Raw genomic sequence first — 15,367 nt, forward strand, 5'->3', positions numbered from 1 at the left:
GTTTCAGGGACAGTTCCTTTGATAGCACTTTTAGCATTTCAATGGTTGCTTGTTAGTAAAATGTGTCAGTCTCCTGCTCTTTGTGGGGAGCAAATGTCAGTTACTGTTATGGCACAAACAAGGATACACTGTTCTTTTGTGTGGTGGGGAGAAAAGGTCAGTTAATGTTATGGCACAAACACAAATATGTTTCTCTTGTTACTCTACTTGTTTGTATCCTGCCTGTTGTTTATATTTCACATCTGTAGACTGTTGTATGTTTCTCCAGGAAGTTATGCTGACTGGTTACCTCTTCTGTTTTATCTTGAAATAATTAATCTGTACTTAATGTGATACTTATGTGCATTATCGTTCTGTTGTCTTTTAGGACACCTAGGAGTATGTCACCCAGGCATGTCAATCTTTGGTGACCCCCCCCCCTTCAGTGATGCTGATAACCAGAAGACAGTGGATGCCTTTAGGCAGCAGGGTGCTTTTCTGCTGGAAAGGGGATGGGGAGATATGGCACGCAGGATGCAGGTTTGGCAACAAATAGTTGCTGATCTGAATGCTGTGGGTGGCCACTGCAGGACATATGAGCAGGTGCACTACAAGGCCACTGACATGATCAAATATGCACAGAGGACAGCACCTCTAGTGGGCTGTGACCAGATGGGTACCCAGGGAGGGCCTGCTAGGGAACCAGCACTGACACCCAATGAAGACTTCCTGGCCAATATCAGGGATCCAGACAGCTCACAGGAGAGTGCAGTACAACATGTTCTGGATGACAGTAATAGTTTCAGACACAGCAAACATGCCCCAGGAGCAGCTTCCAGTTAGGTTTTAGTATCCCAACAGTTGAATACTGTTGTATAGTAAAATAATTGAAATCAGTACATTACTTCTATGCCACTTGTGTTTTTGGGGTCGGGGATTGAAGACTGCTAGTTTTTAGCTTAGGCTGGAGTTGACAGCCACATTCTTGTTGAAAGTATAGTCAATGGACATATAATGGGGAAAAAAGTATTACCCCCTGTATTACTTTTAATTGTGATGATGTTGCCCTTAACTCTTGCTTAACGTCTTCTAGGTCCATGTGGATTACAGAGGAGAATCTCATCTGCAGCTGATAAGCCAAACATTTTTATGTCAGCACTGCTGAACAATTTCAAGAAATATTTTAGTGTGTGCTGTTGATGTTAGGCCTGTTGTGTGCATTACTGTACTGTCCATAATAGTGGCATCACTGTTAGTTTGTTAGCATATATTGGACTAGATTAGTGTAGAAGTTAATTTTTCCTGTACTTGTTGCTTTTTATCACAGATGATCATGGCAATGAAAGTGTGGACCCTCTGCCACATGATGTCAGTGTATCAGGAGACTCTGATAATGGTGGACAAACTGAGGCACAGTAAGGGGGTGCAGAGGTTGAATCTTTGACTGAGGTTGACATACAGCCATCCCCTGCAATTTCATCAGACACAGCCATTAGGCCTATGTGTACCCATTCCAGTAACTCCACAGATATTGGACAGCTGGATGGCGAGGCCATTGATCAGGGAAGTGTGGTTACTGCAGCTTCAGTGCCTGTTGAGTCTGGCTGTAGCCATAGTGTGGGCAAGATGCCATATTGGAGGGTTGATAGATGTGCTCAGAGGGGGGCCTGCTGACCCTGCCCCACCTGGCGCAGGTGTCTCTTCCTGTGCCACTCAAGATATGTTTAGAGACATCATGGAGGCCCAGGCATATTTCCATAGATGCTCCAGACAAATGCTCAGGGTTGTAGATGTGACACAGGTTGACATGCATGACTGTCAACACTGTGTTGCCAGCTCAATGGCTCAGTTGTATGATACATTGGAACAAGGGGAGTCTGTCATGGAATGTAAATTGTTTGTGAAGGAATGTCTACTGAGAGGGGAACAGCATCCTCATGGGCATAGGTCAGCCACATCATCTGCTGTCAGCCAATGTGGCCATGCCCAATCATGTTCCCATAGTGGCAGTATTTCCACTGCAACATCAGTGAATGCGCTGTCCACACCCAGAAGTGGCAGGCCATGGAGTCGTGGTTCTGGGTGTCCCCATGAAAGAAACTCATCCAGCAGACACAGGTTACATTCAGGTAGCACCAGTGATCTGACCATGGGTGTGGATGTGTCAGTACAATTCCTGGCAGAGTCAGTTCTCATGGTCATGGATGACCGTGATGAATTGGCACCTCTACCATATATTTCTCACACCTGTCCAACATACAAAGATGCAGTTCCAGCACAGAGCTTGGCTGTGTTCATGCAGACACTCACACATCAATTTCACCTGGAGGAGCCCTACAGACACACATACAATAGTTACATGATTCAACCGTGCAGCTTAAAACTCATTTCTGTCTCACTGACCCTTTGTTGGTTTATCCAGATGTCTGCCTCCTTCTTTTTCTTACTCACACACACTCACAGATCTTTTGTGTCAGCCTAGGTCTCCTGCCCCCTGACACATGTTGTGCAAGTGATGATAACTCTGCCATATCCCTGTTTTCTATCTTTTCTATTCAGGGATACATAAACTTTGTGTCTGATGCTTAGGGTGCATATCTGACTTAAAGTGCTTAGTAAATATGCATGTGTGGTGTTGAAGTAGTAATTTTACTTTTGAGTTATATTGGCCCTTGGAAAGTTACACACTGATAGCATCAAAATTTCCCAACTTTATTGTGAATGATCTTGTGAAGGATGTGAAGTCAGAAACTACAATGTGTATCATTACTTTCTAAATTTTCTCTCTCTAATGATTTTCCATTACAAATGTATGGTGCTAAACTGGGCCATGCAGTGACCATCACTACTTTTGAGGGGTATGACTGTGTGAACCTGTATGCCTCAGGCCTTCTACTAAATAATGAAGACTTATAAGTCACACAAGTCTCTGCTATCATGTGTTAAAATCATTTCAGTACCAATCTCCAAACTTTTACTTGCCTACAGTACCAATTAGTGTGATACTAGGATTTGCCACTCATTCATATTATGACACAATACACTCCAGAATAGAGACATACCTTATAAATGCAGCAATTGACACAGATGTAGTTCAGGGCTGACTCTGTCTGTTGCAAACAGTACACAGCCAATAGAAAGAGATGCAAAGTTTGCGTGAGTTGCCTGGCATCAATGTTACTATATGTATGTGTGTAGGAGGAAGATTTTAGGCCATTAGGTTATGAGTTTGTGTGCTATGCATTATCTCTTAGGCAGTGCGAGGGCATACTGAGCACACCTGCATCTGTCATACACCCACAGCAGATGGTTGATGCCCCTCTGACTCATCTGCTTGTGGCTGTGGTTATCTTGGCACTGGTAGTGAGACATGTGCCCCTTCCCTTGATGATCCTGTTGAAGCTGTTTCTTTAGATGATGTTGTGTAGCATGGAACATACTGTAAATAGTTCTGTACATGTCCATGGATTGTACTGCAGGGCTCCCCCAGATGTATCTAGGCACTGGAACCATGACTTCAGTAGCCCAAGCACATGCTCTATGATATTTCTGGTTTGAGCGTGTGCCTCATTATGGCATTCTTCTGTGGGTGTATGTGAATTTCTGAAGGGCGTCATCAGCCACAGTTACAGTGCATAGCCTGCATCCTCCCAGTAAATGATCCTGTGGGATATCCCCCTAGCAAACATCTGGTACAGTTGGGAGTTGTACCAAATATGTGAGTCATGGTAACTGCCAGGGTTGCCAGCACACATGTTCAAAGTGATACCCCTGGCATTACACATGACTTAGCAGTTGATAGAGTGGTAGCCCTTTCTGTTTATGTAGACCCTACCCTGTTGCCTGGGTGTTGCCTTCATTTCTATATGTGTATAATCTATGGCACCCAGTACTTCAGGGTAGTGTGCTACATGGTAGAACTCCTGCATATTTCTGGTCCTCTCATCAGAACTATGGGGAAAGTATATGTGGACACTGGCATGTTGGAGCATAGCATTCAGGAATTGGTGGAGAATCCTGGATGCTGATGTCTGTGACACCCCCAGCATGTCTCTTCTTGGTTTCTGAAAGGTATCTGTAGCTAAGATTCAAAGGGTTACACATACCTTTGTCTCCACTGGGAAGGGCTCCCCTCAAATGGCTATGGATCAGAGTTGAGGATGGGCGAGGTTGCAGAGTGCCTGTAGTGTGTCCCTGTGCACCCTGTAGTACTCTGCAATTTCTATGTCATGTAGGCTGTGGTAAATTAACTGGGGCCTGAAAACTCTTCTCTTTTTTGGATTAAGCCTATTATCAGCATCAGCACTGGCTTCAGCCTGTAGCACGTACAAATGAATTAAAACAGCAGCAGCCCCTAACACTCTGTCCTTGTAGACTCCTTTCTGTGGCTGTATTCCAAAAGGTTTGGAATTCGCAGGAGAAACCAATACAAAGTCTACTTGGATGCTTTAAAGCTTGTTGAATAGCTCCACTGTGTTGGATTGGTTGATTAGCATGCAGTTCAGCTGCTTATCCTTTAATTAGCATGCTACAGTGTTTACCTTGTTTGTGTGGGGGCACATGCCTCTACACTGCAATTACTGAATCTAAAATTTTCTACCGCGATGTGCACATGGTGAAAAATGACTGTGTAGGCTTTATTGAATGCCCCCAACAATGTATGCACCTTAAAACATAATGAGTAATAAATAATAATACAAAATTAAAACATTACTTAATTTATAATATTTACATTTTTTCTAAGTAGTTTGCTAATAAATGTCTAAGAAATGCAATACTGGGTGTTTCTAATAGTTTGACATTTTAATTTGTAATACTGAGTAAATTGACGTCATGTCATTCATGCCAGGTGGATCAGATGCATTTAATCAAAATTGCCATTTTAATTTTCTACATTCTATAAGGTTACCCCAGTGTCCACCTCTGGAGTCCCTGGATATTTTTCCCAGTATTCCAAATTTTATGTACAATGGCCTGTGCAAATTACCTTGTGTTTGTATAAAGCATTTTTTGTGCTCTTCTTGCCAATGTCATAAAAATGTTTTTGTATTGTTTTGTGAAAATCTCACTCAGTTTTGCCTATATAAAAACTGTGGCAAATGTATAACTGCATAGAAATAGCAAAGGAAATGTTAGTATGGTTTGTTGTCTTTTCTGTCACATATCACTATGTCACAATTTTAAGAGTTGTGTTTATAAAGATGTTTTTAAAATATATGGCTTTGGAGGTACCATAGGATAATAACATAAAAGTGGAAACAAGACAAGGTAGTGGCAGAATGGAGACAAGATGAAATGGGCTGTTAACATCAAAGATGGCTGCAGACTGAATAACAGCTTAATATTAACTTTCTCAGTGTGAAAACAGAAACTCAGAAAAGAGAGACAGTGAATGTGTCTTTTAGGGTAAATTTCATTTACTGGCTTGTAAGTGCACTGCCTGGATGTCAGCAAAGAAGAAATTTAGAGAACCTGAAAGAAAAGTTGAGAAGAAAACAATGGATGCATAGAATTCTACAGCTGTTTAGCAAAACACAGTTCAAACTCCAGCTTTGGTGCAAGATATGACTTCCAGTAATCTACAGGAAAAATGAGTCAAATGTGCTCAGAGCTGATTAAAATAAATAAAACACTAAAGGACTACATCAACTGAAATAATAAAAGGCTGGCAAAATAGAACAACCCTTAAACAGATATTCAGATGAGCTGATAAAACTGCAAAAAATCAGATGTCAAAATGAGGAAAGGTCTGGGTGAGTATGATACTGCTCAAGAAGAGAAGTTTCCAAAAATGGTAGAATTAAGTCAGAGCACATTGGGAAAACACAATATTTTCTACTGTACCAGGAAAAACTGGAAGGAACAGAATGTATTAATTTTATGAAAGCACAAATAAGCAACTGGACTTGTATTTCACAGCTGCAGTTGTTAATTTAAAGGACACATCATGTGTATGCTCCAAATTTGGCTATGAGAATGCACCTGAGACATCTTATAGTAAAGATGCAATCCTACCAGCAGAAAGAGTTTATTCTTACCAAATTGTGGCAGAAGAACAAAGCACAAAGAGTTAACAGAAGAGTGTGTGGAAAGTGATTACTCGCTGTATACCAGGCAGAAAAATAATACATTTATTCCAGCAATCAGTGAATGTCGAGAAGCAACTCTGAGATTCAAGCTGCTATATCCTGCTAACTTCACAATATTTTTTTCCTGGAGAGTCAAAGTCATTTCTTGATGCAGAATATGTTAAGGAGAAAATAAAAAACTTTGTCTAGCAAAAAAATGAGCTATCAAACAGAAGGGGACTCTTATTCTTATTCTTCTGATGATAAATCTCATACAGAGATTATGCCAATTAAACCATTTCCAATGTTCCAAAGGAAAATGCTGGAGAGACAGAGAAAAGCATAAGAGTTGACTATGAGAAATAGGAGTATTTTGGAAATGAACCAGAGAATGGAGTTTGGAGATGGAGATCATAGGTTTGTAGGTTCATAGGCGTGTACTAGGCTAATGGCCCTGGAGCCTTTACAAGTCTAGCCCATAGAAGTGCCCTGGCATCATGCTGCCCGATGTTAGTTCCCAGTGTCTCTATCAAGTAGAGCCACTGAAGTGATCCTGGGGTGAACTTTCTATTTCCCATCCACTCATTAAGATTTCTCTTGAAGAGGGCTAGTGAGGTGCTCTGCTTGACATGTATGGGAAGTCTATTCCAGAGCATGGGCAGTGTCTGGGTTATGAACCTGTCCCTCCAGCATGTTCTGTTAATTGTGATAATGAGGTTGAGGTCTCTGGAGCATGTGGTGCAGAGGGACTGGGATTTCTTTAGATGTAGCATTTCTAACAGAGCTGGGTCAGACATGGCTTTGTAAGTCAAACAGAGATCAGCTCTTAGTAAATGTTATAAGAGAGAATAGCTGGAGTTTTCTGAATCTGTCCATGTAAGACATATGATTAAGGCCTAGAATCATCTTTGTTAGGTACTTTTGTGGCCTCTCCACAGTGGCGCTGGTGACTTCAAATCAAAGGGGAGCTGCAGGAGACAGTTGAATGGGTGAGGACAATGGAAATGGGTGTGGCCAACTAGAAAGGGGAGGGGCTATGCTCAAAACCACAAAAACTATAACTTTAATTAAATAAGCTGCCCTGGGTGACAAATCATCATTATGAGAGTCCAATCAAGACAAAATGAAGTGTAGAAGAAAACAAATATTTCAATGCATAGCTTACTTAATATCTAGATGGAAACAAAAAGGTTGTGAGACATGAAAAAATAAATTACTTTTTAAATGCATTACTGGAATGCCAGTTAAAATCAAGTATAAAAAAACAAGCAGCACTCAACTCAAACCACTTCTCCTTGCACTGCAGTTCTAATTATAATTTATATTCACCTTTATTAAAGTACCAAGTAACATGCTGAAAGTAGCAATCTCTGTGATACCCCCACTTGTAAAAATGTGTCTTATCACAAAAGACCTGCTGTCTGACAACAACTATCTACTTGTTTCATGGGGAAAACATGATCAAAGTAAAAAATGAAAAGCAAACAAGAAACAAGCTCCAAGATACATTGCTTAAAGGATTGCTGCTCAGGTTATGGACCACACACGATAGATTGGCATTCTGTTTAGTTTGCAGGTAAAGCCTGCAAACATAACTGCAAGTCTCCAACAAATGTAACAAACTTCTTAAAATAATGTAATCCTGTCCTTTATTACAAATACTGTCATATGCATTTCAATAGCCAAGGCTCATACGTTATCTAGTTATGTAAGTATTCTCTGCATGGCAACAACAGAAAGGCTTTCAATGTTGACAATTCTTTAACAGTATGCTTATTAAAGCTTACTTGCATCTTGCAATCTCAGACAAGCTTACCTGATGGTTATTAAAGCATTGCTACTTAAACACAGAGCAACAGACACTTTCTGAATAATAATAAGCATAAATCAACAGTATAAAAATATGACAGAAACCAGAACACTCTGCAAAATCAAGGACAGATGAAAAGCCACTATAGTACTTGTATCTACCTTGGATGGGGGATATTCTGCACATTTACACTGCATAACTGCTCCTTGTCTTGCTTGGACAGATCCAGAGTCAGTACATGGAAGAGTGGGGTGCAACAAGTATGTCACAATTTGAAATGTCTCTGGCTGACTGTGATGGCCCTGACACATTTGTCATACCTGTCAACCCCAAAGCAAGAAATCTGGACAAAGCCATACATAGAAGTGGGACAAAGGCCCAAAAATAAGGAAAATGTTTAAATATTGCGCTTATAAACTTAGAAAGATAATAGAATAGTAGGTCTTGCATTAGTATGAATTTTCTGAGGGGTATGAAATCTGAAAATGAAATATCTGTCATTATTTTCTAACTTCAGTCTTTAATGATTTGCCACTAATTTGCCAAAAAACACAATTTTATGAAAAATGGACCAAAATATGATGCAAAAATATAAAATAGACACACAATACAGCTGGGAACCTGTCAAAGAAGGGACACTTTTAATATTAGTACTTGAGCTGCTGACAAAATAAAAGAATCTACATGCATTTCTGAAATAAAAGTAATCTATAACTCTGATTATTGCAGTTATTTATTAATTGCAAACCCTCCACGTTTTCTTCCAAAATTTCCATTTTGCGGAGGGATTATTAGGGAAGAGAAACATTTTGAGCCAAACTCGGGGACAGTTGAGAGGTTTGGGTATGCCTAATTCTATAAAGCAATTTATTTGTACGTACCTCCCAACCTGTTAATACTGGAAATCTGGACAAGGCTAAATATATTGGGGGAACATATAAACAGTACTAAAAATTGCTCTTGTATAAACAGAGACAGTTGATAGAATAACATGTCTTGCTTTAGCATACATTTTTCTGAAGGTCATGAAGCTTGAAATACAGTGACTGTCATTATTTAGTGACTTAATTCCTAAATGGTTTGTCAGAAAACCACAAATTTTATGAGGAACAAAACAAAAATAAGAAGCAAAAATCTATTCATTCTGCAAAAATCTGGACAGTTGGGAGGTATAGTTCAGCCGGGGCAGTCTTTGAGTTTGCCACCCTTTTCCCTCATAAAATCATATTCGAATGGAGCCTCCCCCCTGCAGCCATTCCAATGAACCATTACTTGGCTATTTCACCCCATTTACTATCAACACTAACGTGCATACTGCTTTACTTCTGCGATGATTTGGACTTCATTTGAAAGATTTATTTTGCATTTTACAGTGCAAACACTAATAGATATCTGCAAAACAAAGCAATGCAGTCTCACAATGAAAACAGACTTAGCATTAAAACTTCTCTGCCCTTTAAACTCACATTCATTGAAACAGCATTGAAACCCACACTCAAAGAAAATACATTTTGCCAGTGGCAGATAAAGATTAACTTTGGGTTTGGGCTGTTTTCAAATCACAGGCCCCTTGCACATGAAACATACACATGCTCTTTCATACACCTTCCTGATTGTATTAAATTATATTCCTTGTACAATACAGTACAGTTTTAGTGGGTATTTTAAATTTATTGTTTTGAACATTTTTCCAGTAAACAATGAAACAAAATGCATGCACCAATAATGACAAAACTGCCCAATTCAGAGCATTTCCATCATAAAAGTCTACTCAAACTTCTACAGTCCACCAGTATCAGTAAATATGCACAATCTCTAAAGAAGTAAAAGTCATCTAAATAATTCCACATCAAAGATATCTGTAACTAAATGAAGAGGTTGCTGCTAGCAAACAACTTTATATTTCATTGTTTCATCTACAAATAAAGTGCCTGTTGCCCTTGAGGAATAAATTGCCTATGTTGCACTAAATAAATGATAGGCTAGTAATATTGCAATAGGAAATGGATGGCAAAGTGATAACAGGTTTACAGTTACTATGTATCTTTGCCAAAAAGAAGTGCAGCATCTACCCCCTTTGCAACACAGTACAATATCCACAATGCATCTACCTACTGTGGGAGTAGAACCCACAGCCTTCTGCATCAAAAGCAAATGCACTACCTGTTGTGCTATTAATAATGCAAGCAAACTTGGCATAAGCAGCATTAAACTTTTGCTCCCCTGCAGCTCTCAGCTCCTTGTAAAATCTGCTCGACACTCAGCTGTATCTCTGAAATTTGCAGTACCAGAAATCTGGAAAAAGCCAACATTTATTGGGGGGGGGGCAAAAACCAGGGACACATTTTAAACATTGCTTGTATAATGTTGGAAAGTTGCTAGAATAAAATGCTGTGTTACTACGATACATTCCACTGCGAAGTCTTGAACCTATGACCCTGTGCAAAACAGTCAGAGCAACATATCACTATGCCAAATCAGCTGTTTTGTGAAAGAGAGGAAGACTGAAACTTAAATGGCTACCATTTAGTGAATTCAGTTTTCACCATAGCTGTCAACCTCTTAGCACAAAATGCCTCAACAAAGCCAATAATGGGGAAATACAGCCCCCAAACATATTCAGTGAATTCAGTTCTCACCATAGCTCTCAACCTCTTAGCAAAACACACCTGGACAAAGCCAGTAATGGGGGAATACAGGCCCCCAAACATATTCAACAAATTCAGTTCTTAGCATAGCTCTCAACTTTAGCACAAAAATCCTAGACAAAGCCAATAACGGGCGAATACAGTCCCAAAAATAGGGGCAAATGTCAAATATCCATCTTATAAACTTAGGAAATTGCTAGAATAAATGGTCTTGTGTTACCGTGTACTTTCTGAAGAATATGAAGTCTGAAATTCAAATGCTTGTCATTTCTATTTAACATTTGTTAACCAGGAAAGTCTGACCACAGGGAGGACATTCAGACTCCACACAGAAGGCACCCCAGCCAACAAGCTGTCAGGCAACAATGCTACCACTGTACCACTGCACTACTGACTTTGTAAGGACACAAAAATACAGAAACCACAGATTTTATGAGAATCAGAACAGAACAAATATGAGGGAAAAAATCTGCGCAAGCTGGGTGCTACCCAGCCTGCGGACATTGCAGTCTGATCCCCTTTCAAGTCTATGCAGTTGTAACTGCATAGACTTCTGGTATAATGCTGATGAATGCTCTCTTTGTAATCTGGACTGCTGGTAAGACAGTCTGGATTCTGTTCGCATGCTAAAGACTGGTTCACCAGCAGTCCAGAAATGCCACGAGTGCACATGCGCAATGTTCAGCGACTTGTTTTATTTTTGTATTTTCTTTTTTATTTTATTTTATTTTATATTTTCTTTTTCTTTTTTGTTTACAGCTGGGGGGGGGGCTGCAGTCCTGCAGCCCAATAGCATGAGCCACCCCTGCTTCTCCAGCTGTTGCAGGTGTCTAGTGAGGTACATGCCAAATGGGGCATTATACTATATGATTGATCTAATGAGGGAAGAGTAGAGAGTAATGATGACCTCTTTCTTCCTGGATGCAAAACTCTTGATAATTAGATGTGCCACATTGAAGGACTTTCTGACCACAGTGGCAATGTGATGGTCGAAGGAGAGGTTGCTGTCAACCTGTATCCCCAGATCTCTTACAATGGCTTCAGTGTTCAGTGGGCTCCCATCAATGTGGTAATTAGTGGGAACTGAGTTTTTCCCAAAGGGGATGACAACGCATTCTTTGGCATTAAGCTTACGGCCATGGTTTTAACACCAGTCACTGGTCTCAGTGAGGCCTTTCTGTAGGATGTCTGCATCACTTGGAGAGTTAATAATTGCTCCCAGCTTGCAGTCACCTGTGAAATTGGTCAGCCAGAGTCCCTCCATGTTGGCCTGGACATCTGAGAAGTAGATGCCAAACAGGAGAGGACCCAGGACCGATTTCTGTGGGACTCCACTCATGACAGCAGGAATAAAACCAGCAACTCAGAACTAATGAATAAATGTGGGATTACAAAGCAACAATCACATTTGTAACATATGGTGAAACAAGAAAACCTGGAAATATTGGACTTTTTGACTTTGTTAAACTTATAGGGGACTCCAATGCATATTCTCTACTTCATTCCATTAATGTTTGGAAAAACATTAAGGACAGGGAAAGAGGAAAAAAGAGGTAACTGTAAATAATATAATTGTTGTTCTTAACAGTATTTTGATAAAACATGACATATACTGCATCTTATGTGGCAAAGCGTTTTTAATAATTTATGTGTGTTATAAGGATACTAAAGTAAACATATACCATTTTCCTTTCTTCTTTCTTTCTACTTTTTAATGATAAGAAATGTAGGCTCTACAATGTATAAAAAGAAAGCTTGGATAAATGCATGTTTAAGATAATAGGCTATAATCTTAGGTTGTTGGGGTGAGAGACGGGTTGGAAAATTATTTCTTAGTTTTGCATAAGGGAATGACTGGATTAAGGCCATTGGCTTGATCTAACAACAAGTTATTAAGGGGAAGCAAGTAAATAAAAGAACATTGAATGTAATGAAACTTTTCCTTTCATGAATAAATGGTCACAGTGCAACATGAGAAGCTTGCAGCTGAAGGCAATTGTGTATCTGGTTCTTATGTTTCTATGGAGACAATATAAAAAGAGGGGAATAAAAACAGAACACATATTTTCTTTCAATGGCTAATAGATAATCATCCAAATTAAGTAAAGCCTACACAGTCCATTTATCCCATGTGCATATTGTGCCATGCCACACACATTGTAGAGCATCACTTTTGATGCAGTAAATGTCACACACCACAGTGCAAACAAGGTAAATACTGTGGCATACTAATTACAGAATAATCAGCTGAATTGTATGCTGATCAACCAATCCAAAATGGAGGAGGTATTAAACAAGCTTTAAAACAACCATGTAGACTCAGTGTGGTTTTCCCTGTGAATTCCAAAACCTATTAGAATACAGCCACAGAAAGCAGTCTACACAGAAAAAATGCTGAGGGCCGCTGTTGCTTTAATTAATTTGTATTAGCAAAAAGCTGAAGTCTATGTTGCTGTTGCTCTTGCTGCTAATAGACAAAGCCCAAGAAGGGGAAGAGTTTTCAGACCCCCGTTTAACTTATCATAACCTACATGATGTGGAAATTGTAGATAGCTACAGGGTGGATAGAGAGACACTACGGGAACTCTGCAACCTCTGTTGTCCTCAACCCAGGGCAAACTGAGGGGAACCCATCCCAGTGGACACAAAGGTATGTGTAGCACTTAGAAGCTTAACTACATGTACCTTTCAGAGACCAAAAGGGGACATGTTGGGGGAGGGGGGTGTCATAGGCATTAGCTTCCAGAATTCTCCATTTTTTGAATGCTATGCTCCAACATGCAACTGACCACATATATTTTCCCCGTACTCCTGAAGACAAGGCCACAAATGCACAGAGTTCTACCATGTATCACACTACCCTGAAGTACTGGATACCATAGATTGCACATCTATAGAAAAATGCACATATATAGAAATGTGTGCACCACCCAGGGAACAAGGTTGGCTCTACATATATAGAAAGGGCTTCCACTCTATTAATTTCCAAGTCATCTGTAATGCCAAGGAAGTCATCTCGAATGTGTGTGCTGGCAACCCTGGCAGTTACTACAACATACATATCGGGCACATCTCCCAACTGTATCAGATGTTTGCTAGACGGGATATCCCACAGGGTCATTTACTGGGGAATGCAGGTTATGCACTGGAACAGTGGATGACACCCATCAGAAATGCATCCACACCTGTTGAAGAATGCCATAATGAGGCACACTGTTAAATCAGAAATTTCATAGAGTGTGTGTGTTTGAGCGGCTGAAGTCATTGTTCCCACACCTAGATACAGCTGAGGGAGCCCTGCAGTACAATCCACAGATATGTACTGAACTATTCACAGTATGTGCCATGCTACACAACATCATCCTGAGAAAACAGCTTTATTAGGATCAGAAAGGGGAAGGAGCAGGCTGCTGAAGTCATGGTTCCTTTGCCTAGATATATCTGGGGAGCCCTGCAGTACAATCCATGGGTATGTACTGAAATATTCATAGTATGTGCCATGCTACACAACATCATAATGAGAAAACAGTTTTAGCAGGATCAGCAAGGGGAAGGAGTTGGCTGCTGAAGTCATGGTTCCCATGCCTAGATACATCTGGAGGAGCACTGCAGTACAGTCAACAGACATGTACTGAAATATTCACAGTATGTGCCATGCTACACAAGATTATCCTGAGAAAACATATTTATTAGGATCAGCAAGGGGAAGGAGCATGCATCCCAACACCAGTGCCAAGGTCACCACAGCCACACACAGATGAGGAGTCAGAGGTGGTCCCACCAGCTGTTGCAGGTGTAGGTAGACATAAGCGTAGTCAATATGCACTCTCAATGGCTAATATACAAGACATAGCACTCTCGCTAACCACCTAGGGGCCTAAAATCTTCCTCCTATGCACATATATACACTAACATTGATGCTAGGTAACTCCCACAACCTTTACCAACGTACTGCTTGCATCAGATAGAGTCAGCCCTGAACTAAAACTGTTGCAACTGCTGAATTTATGAGGTAAGTACTGAACTTGGAGTGTATTGTGTAATAATCTGAATGAATGGCCTTGTATTTCATTTCTTGGCAGTGTAAGCAAGTGAAAGGTGGGAGATATGTACAGAAATTATGTTAACATGTGACAGCAGAGACTTATTTGACTTACATGAGTCTATTATTAAGTAATAGGCCTCAGGCATCAAGGAATCATGCAGTTATACCTCTCAAAAGTACTGATGATCACTGCATGCTGTCAGTTTAGCACCATAAGTTAGTACTGGAAAATCATTAAAGAGAGAAGTTAGAAACTAATGGCACTTATTGCAGTTTCAGACTTTACAATCTTCACAAGATCATTAAAAATAAAGATGGGAAATTTTTATGCTATCAATTGGCTAACTTCCTAAGGCCAATATAAGTCAAAGGTACAATTAACAGTTCAAGATCACAAATGCAGCTATACTAAGCATTAAGTCAGCTATGCACCCTGAGTATCAGACACAAAACTTATGTATCCCTGAATCCAAAAGATACAAAACAGGGATATGGCACAGTTATCACTTACACAGGGAGTTCTGTGGGGGGCAAGAAGTTGGTGAGTAAGAAAATGAATCAGGCATAAATTTGGATAAAGCACCGACCCATAAGAACTGACTCTGCCAGAAGTTGCAATGCATGTCAGCAACCACAGTCAGATGCATTGCTGCTGCCTGTATGTGACTGGTGTTTGCTGGATGAGGTCCCTTCCAAAGGATGCCCATGACCACGACCCCATGGCCTGCTATGTCTGGGTGTGGACAGCTCACCCACTGATGGAGCAGTGGAACTACTGCCGCTATGGGAGTATGATCAGACATGGCCACATTGGCTA

Source organism: Protopterus annectens, chromosome 4.part0, assembly GCF_019279795.1.
Source record: "Protopterus annectens isolate FY-2018-M chromosome 4.part0, PAN1.0, whole genome shotgun sequence".
Lineage (NCBI taxonomy): Eukaryota > Metazoa > Chordata > Ceratodontiformes > Protopteridae > Protopterus > Protopterus annectens.